The sequence below is a fragment of the Neodiprion virginianus genome, chromosome 3 (genome assembly GCF_021901495.1).
Source record: "Neodiprion virginianus isolate iyNeoVirg1 chromosome 3, iyNeoVirg1.1, whole genome shotgun sequence".
NCBI classification, from domain to species: domain Eukaryota; kingdom Metazoa; phylum Arthropoda; class Insecta; order Hymenoptera; family Diprionidae; genus Neodiprion; species Neodiprion virginianus.
The window spans coordinates 17461215-17481263 of NC_060879.1; the positions used below are offsets into that span (position 1 = coordinate 17461215).

The window sequence follows — 20049 nt, forward strand, 5'->3', positions numbered from 1 at the left end:
TAAAAGTCAGATTTTGTTGCCTGTTCTTTGGGCCAAGGATTTACAGTGGTTTCATATTATTGTTATTCGTCGATTTATACACAGTTTTTATCTCACGATTTAAATTGATCAGAGACATACTGTGAAGGTTGTTCTAATAATCTTGTAAAGGAGTCAGCGAAATCAGAAATGTCGACGTTTACACCCGGCAGCTGATCTGACGTTGAATGACCCATTTGATATTCAATTGACGCCAAAAGTCAATACAGAGCTGGAATGAAATCAAAATTAGCATATCTATAAGCAGCCACAAGTTGATTTTGGGCCAAGGTTCGAATTCGCCGGATAGATATGGTAAATAATAATTGTTCCTTTGATAATGCAAACCCGAAGCTGTCGATCATTATTTCCCGGTGAATTATGCTTACCAAGAAGATAAATCTTGCATAAAATACTCGATACCTTTTCGTTTTCGAGAATTCAGTCCGCGACAACCATTTTCTCGGTTATACGTAGAATGATGGGATTCCTCTCCATATCAATCATTTTGTATCTTGCGCATGAAAGGGATCGGAAAAAAATAATCCAAAACTATTTACCGTTCATTTATATCAATTATTTTCTATCTTTATTTTAATACAAAATTGGGTACTCTATCCTTGATATCCTAACGAACGGAGAGCCATTGACCACCAAACTTAGGTTATAGTATTATGATATCAAATCTGATTTTTTAACATGATCAACGCTGTTACGCCCCGACGTACCGCCTTGGCGTACCTTTTTCAAAATTCCATTTCATTTCATTTCTTTAATTTCTTCAATGCACAGATATTATTTCATCAAAATCTCATATTCTAATAACAGCAAGTTCCACCCCTCCTAGAAAACGTGGCGTACTGTCCTCGGCACTCCTCAACATTGTATATTGTTTGCTGACACCAAGAACTGCACTATAGAATTGCTGAGCTAGTAACAGCGGGACTCAGCCTAATAATACCTCTCTTTGGAAATCAAAATTATCATTCATAATTAGCATAAACTATTCATCAATTGTGAACTAAATTAAAATTGACTGCTTATTACGATGTATGGATGAATGTGTGAACGCTGTATGTAAATATCTTTTGTTCATATTTTTAATAGGTCACCGACGAGATTGAGAACCGAAAGAGGAATCGGGTCGCACTCGAGGTAACGTTGTCCATGTGGAAGCGGGGACCGGAAGGTTGCGCTCCAACGAAAAGAGCTGACCCAGGAACACGAGGTCGACGCCCTCGCACTTCGTTGACTAATTATCGTTATAACTTAGTTGCAATTATAGGCTATTGGACCCTCAGGCCCAAGCAGCCACGTCTTTCGTCTGTCAAGTCGCAAAGTGCGTGGACGTCAACCCGGATCAGCCCTCTCGAGCAAGAGTAGCATTGGAAAATCTTAATTGTGACCGGTCTGAAGTCTCGCGCTAATTCGTCAAAACCGAGCATTCAGTTATTCTGTTAGCTGCAAAAGACTCGTTATCTTCTACGTTTCCATCTTTACTGTTCTTTACTAAACCTCATTATTTCGCGAATAGACATTTTTATGCCATTCCATTTTCCTTGATTGAATCAAGTTCGGCCCTGATTCAAACTGAATCAAGTAATGTCAAGTCCTATTAATAATAACCAGCTACATTATTATCTTTAATTAATAATCGTTAGAATTGTTTTCAATGTATATATATATATAAACCGCGACTGCATCAAATTGACTCTTTCAAACAACAGCTTTCGATAGTAGAGTATCATTCTAAATTCACAAAGACCAAGTCCCCGACGTTCATCATCGTTCGGATTCATCAACCCTTTCGATCTCCAGGTGAGGCTCTGCTCCAGAATTCTACTAGTCTTCGAGTAATTTGAGTAATCTTCTTCAACATCATTCCAAATTTTGCATAACATGGTATTGAACAAAAACAAGTGGAGAGCTTCACTAGCCACTGTCAATCATTCAATATTGTTTTCTGAGAATATCAATATAGGTTTTCTCATAGAGTTCCATGGCAAAACTGAGCAGGATAGAATTGGTGTCCAGATATAGACAATTCCCTTGGGGATTCAGAGAGTTATTCTCCAGTCTTCAGCTCGGCCCCACTTTATAATCGTTATAAACTATGTACCAACTGAATGTTAATTTGAATTTAAGATAATCTAACAAGAGAGATACAATATCAAATAATCTATCAAATAATCACGACCAGCTTGTTATAAGAATCGTTCAGGATAAATGTTCTTGGTATCAAATAATAATATCGTTTAGAATAGAATAACACACGATTAGCTCAAACACGCAAACGGTCAAATTTAGTGATTCTACAGCTTCTCTGCGTTTGAATATGAATTCGTCCGTTGGCGTGGATTGTTGTACAAACTCAAACACCTTATAAATTGTTACTTTCGGCTTCTACGTCATTATCGTCATTCATTGTTACCAAACATTTCAATCACCGAATCGTTACAGAATATACTTTATCTTTTACCAGTTAAATCATTTCAAACCATTTATTTTGAACGACGACGTTTTCCCATTTTCATTATTATAAATTAGCCTCAACCATTTAAACAAGCCTCACAGACCTGTATAGGAGTAGGCAACAACGTACCCACATTACCGGCTCATCGAGAGGCAAGTCTTTCTTAGTTTTAATCTTTATTTATTGTCGTTACGTGGGAGAATCTTTGATTATTCATTAATCATTAACTACCACCGCTCAGTACACTCTCACCCCCCCCCCCCCCCCCCCCCCCCCCCCACGTAACAACGGGATAAAATTCTCAAATCCAATAACAATTGCCAGGCACATATTATCTAGAGTTAGTTCCGCTGGTTGCTTTGAAGTTCGTAAAATAATGGTAAAACCGACGTTAAAGTATCAAATCTGAATTTTACATATATTATCCGGACAGTTATTTAACAATATTATTTTAACAGCCAGGCACTCCTAAAGCGTGTAACGTCCCTTAGATACAGTAGAAGATCAGCAGTGAACGCTCGTGAAAGCATTTGTCAAGTCAATTTGTCAATGTGTATAAAATTGAACTCGCATATTGTTTCGGATTGAAAAAAAGTTACCCGAAAGCGAGAGGCATTAATGAATATTACTGGACAAAAATAACACTTTCAGGCGAAACAATTAAGTACTACTCATTTCCCATTATCACTCGTACGTGCGCGTAATCGATGGGTTACGAATCCAAAGTTGGCCGAATAACATCACGACTTGTTGCGAATGCGGTTGTCGCTAGCCTATAACGATTAAAGTGTATAATTCGACTGTCATTCGAATCTCTTCTGAAGTCTCAACTGATCTCAAAGAATCTGTAAATAGTAGATTTAAGTAACGATTGGAATAATAATATGATCGACAACTTACTGATGCAAAGAAAGACCGTAAATAACCATTGTGAATGACGGAATTAAAAAGTCGTACATTGTAAACAAAAATTAGAAAACAAGTTTGGATTGGATGCGTGTGAGATGAATGGTTGGATGATTTTTAAAAACAATGAGGTGAAAGGTGTCAAAACGTAAACAATATTTGGGACAATTGTCCGATTCAAGTGTACCGGTGAAACTTAAGTTAGACTGTTAAAAATCTTCAGTAATTCACTGCAGAGAGAGGCTGTTTTGACAAAGTAGAGATGTATAAGTTTGAACGAAAACATTTCGCACTCATCACATTCTCATTTCACTCGTTACTTGAAATCATCCTCACGTACCTATTTACTCACCCTCGCCTGCAGTGTTTACTTGTCGTCTCTACCTCAAATCTAGCCGTTTGCCCGTGTTGCGACCCAAAACAAATCAGCTCTGAATCTTATGTCCTATTATCCACTGTTACAAAATCATGTCTGCGTATTATCTATGTGTATTCTCGCCATTTCAATCCTCAATTGTCGTTCTGTTCTCTTGCGATACAGAGCGTATCGCTTTGTATCTTCTTCAAGTAAAGTATCCTTTATTGATAATTAATCATAATCTATTTCAATCTTCATCCCGCTTCCTCGCTACAGTTATTCATTACTAATTTGCGGATCCTACGTCAATGATCCAGTCTCAGTCGTTATCTCTCCAAACAGAGACAATTTTGAGAAAGAAAGATAATTTAGAAGCATACTTTTAAACGGATATACCTTTTTTACTAATAATTTCTATCTTGAATGAGTGTCGGATTATTGAATGGATGTATGAATAATTTTGCTCACATATCTAAGGTTGGTGTTCCACATTTTGTTTTCAACTGGTTAATCTTGGAATTAATAAAATAAATCACTGTTCAATCTCGTACAAGAAAAGAAATTTGTTTATCATGCCTATATGTTAATCGAAAATGAACAATACAATTGGTGCCCAATGCACGAGCACGATAGTTAATTCGGATTTATTTAAAAAAAAAATTTATTTCTTCAATATTCCTTTTCTGTTCATGCGTATGAATGCTTCAGTTATACGAATTTTAATTGTGACTGTTTCAAATTTCACTGTATGTCAAAATTAACAAGAAGTCACAGGCCAAAAAGTACAAGAAATGGAAGACAAATGAAATATGCAATCATGTCTAACTCAATAATTGACGAATCGACTGAAAATCAATACAGTCGATCTCGTGGTCGATAGATCAGGTAGCTGAGAAAAAGAAAAGATTAAAACTGAAAGAGCAGAGGATAGCAAAACAATGTACAGAAGTAGAACAAAGCTTGTTGGAGATGAGGTCACAGGAGGACCTCTTGACAGAACTGGAAAGATTATAGACGTAAAATGAGAGTCACCGTCAAATAACAGAGAGATTAATATCGAAAGATGCAGAACTATTACAAGGGGACCATGGCATGGCAGAATTTTGGGAGGTTTGATAAATCAATTGAATTTATTTGATGTAGGGAGCATTGGAGGGAGGAGCAAAAATATGGTTAGATAGTAGAAGAATGCGATTCGAAATATGTTCAGATTTCAAGCCATTTTCTTGGAAGAATATTATTCAGTTGAAATTAGAATAAGAGAAAAAAATCGGTGGTCGTCACGTAGATACAGAGCACATGAAAATAGTTTGGGGACTTATTACTTGAAACAAACGAAATAAGCGCAATATTTCGAGCCTAAACTAATTAACTATAAGAATAACTATAGTAAAATTTAACCAATGCCAATAAGTTTGAAAGAAACTTTAGTAGCGGTACATTTTTTTTTTTTGACAATAATGTAGTTGAAACTGCACTAGCTCAATTAGACTTAGCACAAGAGGAATGAGAAAGAGACAAGCGAAGAAATTTTCAATCGAGTAATAATGAACAGTCACATTTGAAGGTGAATAGAATTAATTATCAAAATAATCGGAGTCAATGTAATTATAATCGTTAGGGATAACGAGGACCGACTAATGTGACATACCAATATAACAACATGGCGACGACTAGTACACTGAACGGAGCCAACTTCTGTTAACCAAATATCATCTACTCACCACTAAATTATTACCCATAGAATAATACGAACAACTTTCAACCGAACAGTCGCGTATTTTGGAATCGATCGAGTATGAATAACATGGCAACAGCATAAGCTGATAATCAAGATAAAAGTTTAAACTAAGATGCGGCGCGTCGTGCTGAGGTTCAATTTCGCGTCGTGATCCCTATGATTATACAGAGGACGTAGCATATGATGTTCGAGGAAATACTGAAGTAGAATCAGGTTTAAAACAGAATATTTCGAAATGCCCAAATCTAAAAATACCCAACTATGATATTAAGGTAACCGCTTTGTTAGATACAGGTAGTCAAGTGACGTGCATTTCACATAAATTCTCTAATGAATTAACAGCAGAATCAGAATTAGACGTACTTCCTGTCAGTAAAGTTATGGTTATTTCTGCTGTTGGCAAAGGAACGACAAATGATGAACGACAAGTTTTCTCAGAATTGAATTTGGGGAATGAGACAATTTCATATGAATGTTTGGTAATCCTACATTTACGTAAGCAAATAATTTTAGCTAACGATTGGTTATTAAAAAGCAATGTGATAGTTGATTACCGGAATCGTACGTTGGAGATAAACGGTATTTTGAATCCTTTGAATACGTTTGTATCGTCGACTCGTCAAGGAGTTACTAGGATTCAAATAGTTAAGACGCACATTTATATAGAAAATAAAAATAACCAAGTTGAAAAGCAAAGTGAGGATATTCAGATGATGAGTCATATTGACGACGAAACACTTGGTGTCAGTTGCGATGAGAGTTCTGATGAAATTGTTCATGATAGTGAAATTGTTGACGATAATGAAATTGTTGATGATAATAAAATTTTCTATGATAATGAAATTGTTGACGATAGTGAAATTGTTTATGATAATGAAATTGCTAATGATAATTTAATTGTTAACGATAATGAAATTGCTAACGATGACGAAATTGTTGATGATAATAAAATTGGTAATGATAACGAAGTTGTTGCTGATAATAAAATTGTGGATGATGATGTAATTGTTAATGATAGTGAAAGTGCTGAGCATAAGGAAATTGTAGATGGTGATGAAATTTGGGTTTAATGAGTTAAGTCTTCATGCGTCGAATTGTAAGAATAATACTGACGTTTCGCAGAGTTGTCTAAAAAAAAATCAGAATGCTGCTAATGAACAAAAAATAGTACAAGATGAATTAGTTTTAGAAATGGAAAGTTCAAGACCAATAGCGAATTTAGAAAAGAATTCAGACGAGGCGTCCGAATCACTTTTACAAAAGGATTTCAAACGTCGCGAACAATCTAACGTCATTCAACGGCGTGCACATGGAATTCTTTATGAAGCTTCTAGAGCAAACCAAAAAATTGTTTTCTAGCAAACCAGGATCTAACCTGCGTTTATGAACACAAAATCAAGTTGACAAAAGTAAATACAATTATAAGAAAATCATATCCAGTACCTTTAGCTTTATGAGACAGAATGAGTGAAGAAATAAAAATGATGTAAAATTAGGTATTATTGAAAGATTGATTAGTCCATACTGTAATCCATCAGGATTAATAAGAAAAACAAAAGATAAATTAATTTGTCAAGCTAGATATATTATATAAACGGTGTAATTAAGTAAGGTCTGGATTTACCTCCACCGAACACTAAAGTAGACCATGAGACCAAAATTCCAACAGCCCAATGAAGTTAAGTGAAAAATTTTTATGTGCGTGAGAATAAGGAAAAAAAGTGAATATCAAACATGTCTGGAGGATTTCGTTTTTTTCACAGTATCACTTCCGTCGAATGCTCTTGATCGCGTTATGCACAAATTTTTTTACATTCACCAAGGATGCTACAGGATAACCGAAGTACCTGGAAAATATGCATTTGTGTTATTGAGATCTAGAAAATTTTCAAGAAGTCAGAAATAGATCTAATCAAATCAATTCGCACAAATATTTAATCGAATCTCTTCTGAGGCTTCTACTGATCTCAAAGAAAATGTCAATAGTATATTTGAGTAACGATTGGAAGAATAATAACATTAACAACTTACTGATGTGAAAAAATATTGGAAATGACCATTGTGAATGACGAAATTGAAAAATCAAACATTGTGAACAAAAACTAGCAACTAAGTTTAGGATGGATGCGTGTGAGATGAATGAATGGATGATGTTTAAAGACGACACGGTGAAAGGTAAAACGTGTCTAAAGTTAAATAATAATTATGACAATTGTGCAAACCCCAATTATCACAAAAGCGGGAGTATTGTAACGATTCAAGTGTACCGGCGAAACTTGAAACACGGACTGTATATAATTCAACTCAAGGGATCGATCACGTGGTGTGCTTGTTAGCCTTACAACTCTTACAACAGTCGTCTTGGAGTGGTGGTCTCTCTCCAACTCTTTCCTAGACAAGTCGTTAACGGAGCACGAGGTGCCGAAGATCTTCTGAATAAAATGTGCTGTAAAACTATGGGCGATGTGACTAACGATTTAATACAAATCGCAAAAAACATCGTTATTAACGAAGATCCTCGCAGTGGACCAGTAATGAAAACTAATAATCTACACATACGACGAAAATCGATCCATAGATCACCGAAACCTCCGGCCGGAGTTCATCACGTTGCAACGAGTACATCGCCATACTTTTAACACCGTCCGCTGATGAGACACACAGCATGAAGATAACAGCTTATTGTAAGTCAAAACAGTTACCGTAGAACTTTTCGACCAGTCTGAGCATGCTTACAAGATTGATGGACGTACTCTGATAAGCTTGAGGTTGTGTTTTCTTGAAACCCGTTATTATGGCGTCCCGGTGTTGCAAAAATAGTCCTGATATATTTTGATACATTACAGCCTTCGTAAGAAGTGCATATTTTGCTTATTTCGAAATCATATTATGTCAGCAATATAAACAGTGGGTTCCACGTAAAGTATGCTGTTTTTGTGTTGTAATATTGAGAGACTGAACTTATGGAAAATCAAAGTCATTGTCATTTAGTATAAACTTCTGATGTGGCGGGAACAAACGAATCATACTGATGATTGTTATCAACGAAGCAAAGCTTTTCCTCAATAAGACAGCGATATGATTTATTCCTCACATCTTGTATTTGCTTGTGTTCTTTTCAAATTTTAATTGAATGATAAAAACTTCAGATATAGGTGCATTTATTTCATTCAACCTGTAATTTGCACCTATTGATCATTTGAACATGGTTTCATCTGAATCTTCTGAGTCTGACGTGGTGTATACCATATGGATGTCATTTTACATGAAATTTCTACTTTCACGAATATCAATACTCCAGTAAAAAAGCTTTCAGAAAAAAACGCTAACCTGTGTTGTTATTTTTAGCTATAGATAATTGTTTCCTTTTATTTAAAAAACAATTTCAAAATATCGTTCTCACACAGAACTTTTTGGTTATTTTTTTCAACAATAAAAATGTCAAATAAATATATCCTAATGCTGTTTGTTTACAAGCGTAGAGTTGGGTTTTACGTCCTAGTTAACGTAGAGTACAAGAAAACGTACGTATTATGACTTTACACCCGCCAAACATGAGCGTTTCTCCGTACTGCACGCCTACTATAACAAAAACTTATCTTTACTACCAGGAAATCGGCGGTCAAACAATTTTGAAGAAAAACTTGATTCCTCACCTTTGCACGTCAAGTCGATCGGAGCTATGCTTAAACTCCAGAAAAATGAGCCGTCATAGCAAAATTAAATCATATGAGAATAGATGTATTGTTATGTCTCAGCCGATAATTATGGCTATACCCTCACTGTCCGACGTGCAATTATCATAAGAGAGCACACCTGCTTATACCATAGCCTTTAAGATCCATATCCATCTAGATTCAGTTACCGTCTTGTATCGTCCATTTACATCTTCAATTCCAACTTACACAAAGATTATGTGTGTCTACAATCGAAATTCACGGAACTCAGGCTCATGAACCCTCACTGATCAAACGTAAGGAACGCGAGAAAAGAAAATGAGAGCAGTTCACAAAGTATCATTCTTAGATTTCAAATATGCAGTCTTGCAACTATCTTGTCAGCACTGCACCGATTGGGCTCTTCAAGAAAAATCGTCTTGCACCGACGTAGCCAAAAAACCAATTAAAAGTCTCTTCCGGATCTCCCATTATTGAAGATCCCTTTTCGAACCAGACAGATGCAAAAGAGAATCACTTCAGAAATTGAAAGAGAACAGGACTACATTAATTGCAGAACCATTTTAGACTGAAACCATTCAGAACACTCCGTAATTGAGAACGTTATAGATCATTCTGAATCATAGAACCCTCACATTCAGAACCTTCGACCTTCAGTATAACTAACCAAGTGAATAACAACATTATAAAAACCAAATCTCGAAAATCAATTTAAAGAACATCTTATTGTTGATAAATGTGTATTTTAAATAAAGTGTTGTGTGAAACGAATTATTTCAATCACGCATAGCGATAGCTGGCACAACGCACAACATAATTCCAGGTCGAGACAGACTGCACGAGAAATTCTACCGAAACTTAAACACCACAAGGTTTGTAAATCAACTTAAAGTCGAAAATCACGCAGTGAAGACAAATTTCTCGCGCCGTTGCTCCCAGAACGTAACAGTATTACCTAAGAGCTGAAACGCCATCATCGCCCACTGCTACTAGTCAAAGTAGCAACATACCTGAAAATGAAACTGACTCTACCCTCATAGATGATGACATAGAGGCTCTGGAATCTCAATCCAAGGAAGGCGCCGGTATTAAAAATTTGATAAATCTATTAAAGTACGCCTGACAACCAAGCTTAAAAATATTGAGATTCCTTCGTGAACACCTCAACCGTCGAGGGTAAACACAACTATGTTAGCAATAAGACAACATATTCAAAATACAGCAACTTCACCTATAACGGAATATCAACAGTTAAAGATCGGTGAGAAATTTGTCGATGCAATAACAATCCCTTTAGATTTGATCACATCTAAAGACTGCACAACACATTCCAATAAAGAATGGTATTTGTGGTAAAATGTGAAGCTCACTTCTTTGGATTCTTAAAAGAAGTTTTGAGGATTTTCTATTCAGCTGAAAGAAGACGTTGACTGAGGAATATGAAGACAGTTGCCCTAATGGGCTTTAGCGCGTCAACCGAAATTCGATGTGCGCTTGCGCTCCCTGAGATGTTCCAACGGTAGAGTTGAGAACTTATTGCAGAACATTAGAGAGTTACCGATTTTGACATGATGCTGGCTGCATTCACCTTCCGAGTACCAAAGTCTTCGCAATGGTGAGCCCAAGCCGGTACCTAGCCTGGGAGTACTTACCGACTTGTCGGCGATGCAAGAAATTGATAATGAGAATAAATTTCTTCCAAAATTCGTAGGAAAACAATGATTTAATTATAGTATAGGACCCCGAGAAAAGGATGTGTACATAGATCATACATAATAAAAGATCAGATGTGATAATAATAAACAGACCGAAACGTATATATGTATACGCAGTTCTTGTACATACGATACTAAAATGTGTGACCCATTTCCCAGGAAACAAACTAGATTATCTACAATGATACGGCTATAACATGAAAATGGAACAATTATTCATTTTCAAATGAAATTCTATTAGACACGCGCTCGATGTATTCCGTGGTATTGTTATTCATAATTATTCCAACAACTTTTCATTTGCTCTCTCGATCTTGAATTTTCGTAGGCACAATATTGAAACACTGTTTTAGCTAGTCGCAAGTGAACTATCTATATTGGGTAGAAGAGCAGAATGGTTTTTCGAAAAGTGTTCGTATGAAATGGTTTGGCACTATTCCGACGTAATTTTGCAAGGGAAATCAATAAAGCGCAGTATCGATACGCTGCGAGCAATGGGTTAAAAGTTGCAGAAGAAAAACCAGAACCTGTGTTTTCAGCTGGTGATCTTTTCGTCATCATTTCTCTGCTGTTGGTCCCACGCTCTTTGCGTCACGTTTTCTGAGTTCCTGGGGGTCCAATTAGTCAGGAAAGGGTCACTCGAATCGAATCTGAGACCAGAAGTTTTCGGTCAAAAAATGAAGAAAAAGCAAGGCTAACCCCTTTGCATTTTCGGCGAAAATTTTCGCAATTTTGAAAAGTGCTGAAATAAATTCTTTCTGGCACAATTCTGACGTAATTTTGCGAGAGAAATCGATTAGGCGCAGTCCCAATACGCTGCGAGCAACGGATCAAAAGTTGGAGCCAAAAAACGAAAACTAGTATTTTCGACATTTTTCAGCAGGTGCTTTTTCCTTCGTTATTTCTCTCCTGTTGGTCCCACGCTCTTTTCGCTGCGTTTTCCGAGTTCCTGGGGGTCCAATTGGTCGGGTAAGGGTCATACAAATCAATTCTGAGACGAAAGATTTTTTGGTCGAAAAAAAAGGAAGGTTAAGGGCGTTGCCTATGCCTCGAAGAGCGCGCGCAAACAGAGACTCACGATTTTCCTTCTCATTTCCTCATTTTTGAAGATAATTGGGCTCTTGGGAGGTCATTTTGAAGATAAAGGATAGATCTGTACCGCCTCTCTTGCCGAATTTTCGATTTCGCTTTCAGATTTGCGAAAAACGTACTTGAAAGTACGTTATCTTTGAAGTGAGACACAGCGAACAGTGAATTTTTTCTCGAAATTCGGCGAAAGAGGCGACACAGATCTTTTCTTTATCTTGAAATTGACTCGCTAAGAACCTATTTATCTTCAAAAATGAGGAAATGAGAAGGAAAACCACGAAGCATAAAACAGCAAATCTTTCGCGCAAAAGGCGGGCGGCTGCTAGCGCCACGACTGCGTTGGCGGGCGACCATGCGAATTACAGGCGAGGAGAGTAGACTCAACACCCCCCGCTACAATTCCCCTCCTTCGAATCCTCGTCGCTCGGCACGTGGATAGTGTTCCGCGCTTTTATTTTTGCTTGTGTTTTTCTACAGTGTTTTTTATTATTTCGAATCAGTATTTATTCCCGCGATGGCTAAGAAGAGAGGGAACCTGTCTTTGAAGAAGGAGAAACGACTCGGCGTAAAGATTTTGGCAAATTTCAGGAAAAAATTAGGTGAATCGAATTATTTATATGATTGATGTCGCATCCTCTCCGACTTCGAGATTCAATCACTTGAGTACGAACAATCGCAGGGCTTTAATCTAAGAAGGTACTGTCAAGAGCCGATATTGCTGTTCATGATAGCAGTATAATGACATTCTCAAGTTTTTGTATACATACGAAAATATAAACTAGAATGCATTGTGACGTGTGGTACTAGCCCGGTTTGCATTAGTCGCTGAAATATGTCATCAATTTGTTACGTGTTCAGGTTAAATGATCGAAATCGATATTCGGCAATTAGCATGAGTGTTTACACTTTGTCGATCATAAGGAATATTCTCATCACTCATTGTGACTACCTAAGTATCCAAGGTAAAATTACAAGGTATCTGGCAGAACTTTCCATACGAAGTAAATACGGCGCGTACCTATTACGCCACTAAAATACGCGCGTTTTGTTCTTAGAAATAAACTTGACGTAATTCTGGGGTAATCATACACGCATACTAGGGTGGGCCAAAAAAATCGACTATTTTTTTTTTCACTTGGTACTCCGAAAACTTGGTTGGTAGAGACCTCAAAAACATTCTCTCCAAGTATGAGCTCTTAATTTTAATAGGAAGGTCCTCCGCCTCGCAGTTTTCTATTTTTTTCTTATGGCGAGGAAGAAAAATACATATCTCGGTATCTACTATTTATAAAAATAAAACGACGTATCATATTTTCGTAAGAAATTGAATTCTCTACAAAAAAGGTTTCTTGAAATTTTTTTGCACACCTCACTGTTCAGAAGTTATCGAAGGTAAAAGTTTGATCATTTTGAGGTAGATGTCTTTTTTTTTTATGAATTTTATAACTCTTCAACAAAACGTCATTATAATACGCGCAACTCATATTTTCATAGGAAATTGAATTCTCTACAAGAAAGGTCTCTTGCAATTTTTTTTGTATGAGTTCACTGTTCAGAAGATATTCACCGTCAAACTTCAATGCACACTATTTTTAACAGTGGCGTTAGTTGCACAAGGCAAACAGACGAAGCGATAGGATTCAAAACAAAAATCCTCTCGAGCAAAACATTTTATGTACAATTTTTGAAAAAAGTTCCAAAATGTTCTCTAAAAAAACGCCAGAAAAATAATTAGGAGCATGATTGGGATTTCAAGGTATTAAAAAAAAAATTTGTAATATTACTAAAAAAAATTGTAAATTACGAAAAGTTTTTGAAACAGAGAACTTCTATGGTAGTCACTTCGACGACAGAAACTGAAATTTGTACAAATTTTCCCGAAACTCACGAATTAAATTGAAATTGTTTGAATTATTAAGGGGTTAGGTGGGTTTTAAAATTTCAAAAAATCGAATATTTTTTTTTTTTGCTCATCTTATAATTGAATATGTTGAGAATATTCCTTTAAAATTTTGAAACGATCCGAGTCATATTCTAAGAGATATAGCCTTTGGATGTTTCACCCATCAGGCTATAACCGAGCGTGACGCAGGTATATGGAGGCAGATATATCGAGGCAGCTGCTTAGCTATTGTTCATTTATTTTTGTGATGCGAATACTAGGCTTAGGACTTGCCGGATGTAAAAAATTCTGTGGTTTGATGGATATAAGTTCCTCATTCTTGAATGCATCAACGTACAATTTTTATGTTGATAAAATACATGAGTGCGTCATAACTGTTGCCGAATCAATTTTGTTGTCTGCTGCAAATCAAGAAAAAAAATTAACGTGTGATGAAAATAATGTTAAAGATACGACAGATGTTACCGTGTCAGGTGATGGCACGTGGAAAAAATATGGGTTTGCATCATTATACGGTGTAAGCACGATTATTTACATGTTATTTGAATGTAAATCTTCAATCGCGTTTTTCTCGAAACTACATTTTTGAAATCGGTAGTCACGATTTCTCGAAAACTTACGAACCGATCTCTTTCAAATATTGCACACTTCTTCAAAATAACATTATCTCGTACTTGAACGAAGGAATTTTTTTTTTTTCCATTCCAAGTAATTTTTCAAGGCCATGAAGGGTGCAAATTTTACTCAAAATAAGGGTTTTTTGTTTTCAATGCCGTCAAAAATGTAATTTTTGTTTTTTTTTTTTCCTTAGTCCAAGTACGAGTCTTAAACATCTACTAACAGAAAATTTTTGGTTTTTGCATTTCAGATGAATCCGTCATGAGTTATCCTGACTACGCCGAGAGAACTTTTTTTTGAGGGGTCATAGCAGACGACGTGTCCACGCCTTAATTTTCAATATTTTTCAATGAAAATTTCACAAACTACTTATAAAATATGTATCTTTTATGCGTTAAATTGATGGAATGAAATATTCTGTTGGTTAAGTCAAAAAAAATTCATAAAAATGTACCTATTTTGAGCTTTTGAAACCCACCTAACCCTTTAACAAAATACTGTTAAAAATAGTGTGCATTGAAGTTTGACAGTGAATATCTTCTGAACAGTGAGGTATACAAAAGAATTGTAAGAGACCTTTTTTGTAGACAATTCAATTTCCTATGAAAATATGAGTTGCGCGTATTATAATGACTTTTTGTCGAAGAGTTATAAAATTTATTAAAAAAAAAGACATCTACCTTAAAATGATCAAACTTTAACCTTCAATAACTTCTGAACAGTGAGGTATATAAAAAAATTTTAAGAAACCTTTTTTGTAGAGAATTCAATTTCTTACGAAAATATGATATGTCTTTTCATTTTTATAAATAGTAGATACCGAGATATGTATTTTTCTTCCTCACCATAAGAAAAAAATAGAAAACTGCGAGGCGAAGGACCTTCCTATTAAAATTAAGAGCTGATACTTGGAGAGAATGTTTTTGAGGTCTCTACCAACCAAGTTTTCGGAGTACCAAGTGAAAAAAAAAATACTCGATTTTTTGGCCCACCCTAATGCATACATTACCTACAAAACAGCCACCTACAAAACTGTCATAAAATCAGATACTACTGCCAAGTATAATTTATTTAGAAATTAATGATGATTTTGATATACTATAACTAATGATGACAAAAAAAGAAATTGAAATCAAAATTGAAAAAAAAAAAAACAAAAATTTTGATAAAAAAAAAAAAACAATTGGAGTACGTGGTACTTGGCGGGCCCATGTTTATATTGCCATTACAACATTGATATAGCTCGACTTGTATTTCCATGTGCTTGCTTTAAAAAAGCCCGCCATGTACCACCATCTCCAATTTTTTTTTTTTCAATAAAAATAATTTTTTTTTTTTTCAATTTCAATTTTGATTTCAATTTTTTTTTTTGTCGTCATTAGTTATAGTATATCAAAATCATCATTAGCTTCTAAATAAATTATGCTTGGCAGCAGTATCTGATTTGATGACAGTTTTGTAGGTGGCTGTTTTGTGGGTGGCTGTCACATTAATATACTTGGCGAAAGGTTTTTGCACCAGAGGTGCTTTTTGGGGATATCAGTACTTTTTGTGGGATTTCGCTTGAACAAATTAAAAATTTAAATTCCATAGTCTGCGCCTTCTATAGAATTTATTTAGCCATATAATGCATAAAATGCTCGATGCCTTGTTATATCAATTTTCTCTATCAAGATTACTGTCATGTTTCGCTTATACTGTTTCAAATTAATTTCCATGAGATCCTTCTCATACAGATTTCGTGATTATGTTTGTTAAGTTTAAACGAGTTTAATTTCACTTTTACCATTTTATATTATTTTTTATCATTTTGTGTTTGTTTGGTGCAAACCCGATCATGGTTGGGAGGTAGGGACGGGTTATACGGGTCTCTGTTTGATGGCGACCTCCACGTGGTGAGACCTGGGAGATTGATGATATTTTCGTTGTCATATCATGAATTTGCTCACAGCTATTCGTTGCATTTTCAATTTAAAATGACCTGTGACGACGTCTGGCCGGTAGTCGTAAATAGTTACGTACGTATTATTTTCGAGACTGTATTAGGAACAGCTCTCAGCCGATCAAGCTATGCTTTGAGCCGACTCAAGACAGTCCTGCAAATCGAACCCGACTATGAATACCGGCTGTTAGACTATTACCAGTCACGTGATCGCATTGCGTAGAAATACGGACGCCGGTGAATATAATTTTCGTTGAAATATCAAGAATGTATATCTATATCAACATACGTATGAGGAATTCTACGTCACGTCAATCAAAAAATGACCTCGTATTTTTTCGATTCATACATACTTTTTTTCACATGAAATAAGGGAAAAAGAATCGATACGCATTTTGGTGTCCGTCCGAATTATTCTCGTTTTCGAAAGTTACGAGACAATCATTCAATTTCGATGAAAAAGGAGCTCGCATGTATCCGGTTCTAATCGACGTAAAGACATCGTTTACAGTCCATTCGGAAGGTGAACGCATAAGCTTTCGTAAAAAAAATGCAACGTTGAACATTATTGAAAATCCCAATTTTTATAAACAATTCAAATGTTTGACGATTTTTACCTCATTAATGACAAGTTTTCGAATTATAAAAAAAAACAGTTTCGGGTTCCTTATTAAATTCTGTATTACTAGTAAATTTTTCAAGTGGAATCTGAAAGGAGTCTACTTTTTTTTTCTATTATTCATCAGGCGCTGCGTCTTGCCGAGCGTGATACACCGGGCTGTTTCAAAGTATGTGCAACCGAAAGCCCGTGAGGGGTGGAAGAGGATAGCGCGTCACCCGCCCCACTCCGGCGACAGCTCGGCTGCTCCGTCTCACTTGTTTCTTTACCCTCTCTCTCGCCACGGTTAACGCGGGAAGCGGAGTGGCCCGCGCTTTCTGGCTAGGCAACGCCCTTAAAATTAAGAGCTCATACTTGGAGAGAATGTTTTTGAGGTCTCTACCAACCAAGTTTTCGGAGTACCAAGTGAAAAAAAAAATAGTCGATTTTTTTGGCCCACCCTAGTATGCGTGTATGATTACCCCAGAATTACGTCAAGTTTATTTCTAAGAACAAAACGCGCGTATTTTAGTGGCGTAATAGGTACGCGCCGTATTTACTTCGTATGGAAAGTTCTGCCAGATACCTTGTAATTTTACCTTGGATACTTAGGTAGTCACAATGAGTGATGAGAATATTCCTTATGATCGACAAAGTGTAAACACTCATGCTAATTGCCGAATATCGATTTCGATCATTTAACCTGAACACGTAACAAATTGATGACATATTTCAGCGACTAATGCAAACCGGGCTAGTACCACACGTCACAATGCATTCTAGTTTATATTTTCGTATGTATACAAAAACTTGAGAATGTCATTATACTGCTATCATGAACAGCAATATCGGCTCTTGACAGTACCTTCTTAGATTAAAGCCCTGCGATTGTTCGTACTCAAGTGATTGAATCTCGAAGTCGGAGAGGATGCGACATCAATCATATAAATAATTCGATTCACCTAATTTTTTCCTGAAATTTGCCAAAATCTTTACGCCGAGTCGTTTCTCCTTCTTCAAAGACAGGTTCCCTCTCTTCTTAGCCATCGCGGGAATAAATACTGATTCGAAATAATAAAAAACACTGTAGAAAAACACAAGCAAAAATAAAAGCGCGGAACACTATCCACGTGCCGAGCGACGAGGATTCGAAGGAGGGGAATTGTAGCGGGGGGTGTTGAGTCTACTCTCCTCGCCTGTAATTCGCATGGTCGCCCGCCAACGCAGTCGTGGCGCTAGCAGCCGCCCGCCTTTTGCGCGAAAGATTTGCTGTTTTATGCTTCGTGGTTTTCCTTCTCATTTCCTCATTTTTGAAGATAAATAGGTTCTTAGCGAGTCAATTTCAAGATAAAGAAAAGATCTGTGTCGCCTCTTTCGCCGAATTTCGAGAAAAAATTCACTGTTCGCTGTGTCTCACTTCAAAGATAACGTACTTTCAAGTACGTTTTTCGCAAATCTGAAAGCGAAATCGAAAATTCGGCAAGAGAGGCGGTACAGATCTATCCTTTATCTTCAAAATGACCTCCCAAGAGCCCAATTATCTTCAAAAATGAGGAAATGAGAAGGAAAATCGTGAGTCTCTGTTCGCGCGCGCTCGTCGAGGCGTAGGCAACACCCTTAACGATACTAACTTCAGCCTCGTGAATTACAACGGGTTTCTGCAGGCTTCGCTGCTTACTTATATAACTGCAGGCTGCCGCTATTTTAAAATTTACGTGATTCCGATAATCAGTCATTTGACCGAATTTGCAAATTATGTCGAGTTGTTTCAAAAATATATATGTTGAGAGGCATAAATCTGACCGACGACGGCCACATGGTGCATTTTAGTCGAACCCATGATTACTTAGTTTTGACGACCGTCTGCTATGTTGAGAAATGGTTTTTTCCTTTCATCTTTTGGTGTTTTGACTGTTATTAATAAATTACGAATCTCTCATTTCGACCTCATTTCCAAAATTGCGCACCTCCAACGCAATATATCATGATATTACTCATTGGTATAATCATGGGTACGTTACAGAAGAAAAGAATTCATCCTGTTAACAAAGTGTGTTTCCTCGAAAAGAGAGGGATCCTCAAAACTTTTTCTCGAAGTTCTAGAGTGTTCTAAATACTAGCCTTAATAGTGCAAATGAAGCCACAGATTCCGACCAGCTCGTAATTTGAACCTTTTAAAAACTTACTTTACCTACAACACTTGACAAAACGATAAAAGTGTCGCACCCAACAGTCCCCGCACGAGTGCCAACTGATATACTCGGAGCGGAAGTCCTGTGGGTACCACGTGCTCGTTACGATTAGTACTCTGGCGCAGATTCAGGAGATATGGCTCCTTCTCACATCCCGCTCCGAAGGCTCGTATGGGAGTAATTATTTTTCTGCGGCTTCGAAACAAATCAGGTCTTCAATTACTGTTAAGGCTCATTTTGATGAAGCTATATTGCGAAATATATCTTTTTACTAATCTAACATTGCCTAAAAATATTGTAAATCGATCAAATAACGGCTATATGGGGATAAGCGCTTATAATTGCATCGAATCGTATGTGAGCGAAGAGTTTTTACCTAAAATACATTTATTTATACGTAGCAATAGTATTTACTTTTGTGTTGATATTAATTTATTTCCTAGCAAAATTACCAATATCACTTGTTGCTTAATTTCTACCGGCTTAGCGTTGGTCTAGTGTTATGCCACGTGATATCCCTATGGATTTTTGTGTGGGATGAAAATCCAGACGCCATGTGCAGAATGCAGAGACCATAGCGCATGCGCTATGGCTTTTGCGTTCCGCTTATGACTTCCGGAGTTTTATGTGCTTCGGTCTTAAAAATGCCGTTGATTAGCTGTCGCAGAATTAATGTCCATACGTGTACTATTAAAATTAAGGCTTTACCGGTGCTAGAATTCTTTGAGTAGATAGGATATGAGAGTTCTAACCCAAAACATTCCCATGATATTGCTACCAGCGGTTAACATACATGACGTCACCAGTATACTCGCTTGA

The 20049-nt window shown here is 36.5% G+C and overlaps 3 long non-coding RNA genes across 3 annotated transcripts in view; 1 reads left to right on the forward strand and 2 right to left on the reverse strand.

The window, feature by feature from the left end:
- On the reverse strand, nucleotides 1–6250 carry LOC124301473 (uncharacterized). Its single transcript, XR_006907489.1, has 2 exons — nucleotides 6051–6250; nucleotides 1–250 (listed from the first exon to the last, which is right to left on the reverse strand). It is a non-coding gene; the product is annotated as an uncharacterized LOC124301473 (long non-coding RNA).
- LOC124301474 (uncharacterized) overlaps nucleotides 2941–20049 on the forward strand; it is a 17159-nt gene continuing 50 nt past the window's right edge. Inside the window, exons 1-2 of the long non-coding RNA XR_006907490.1 lie at nucleotides 2941–3085; nucleotides 12348–12351. This is a non-coding gene — a long non-coding RNA (uncharacterized LOC124301474). The remainder of the gene's footprint in view (nucleotides 3086–12347; nucleotides 12352–20049) is intronic.
- LOC124301475 (uncharacterized) overlaps nucleotides 14805–20049 on the reverse strand; it is a 15227-nt gene continuing 9982 nt past the window's right edge. The window contains exon 3 of the long non-coding RNA XR_006907491.1: nucleotides 14805–14863. This is a non-coding gene — a long non-coding RNA (uncharacterized LOC124301475). The remainder of the gene's footprint in view (nucleotides 14864–20049) is intronic.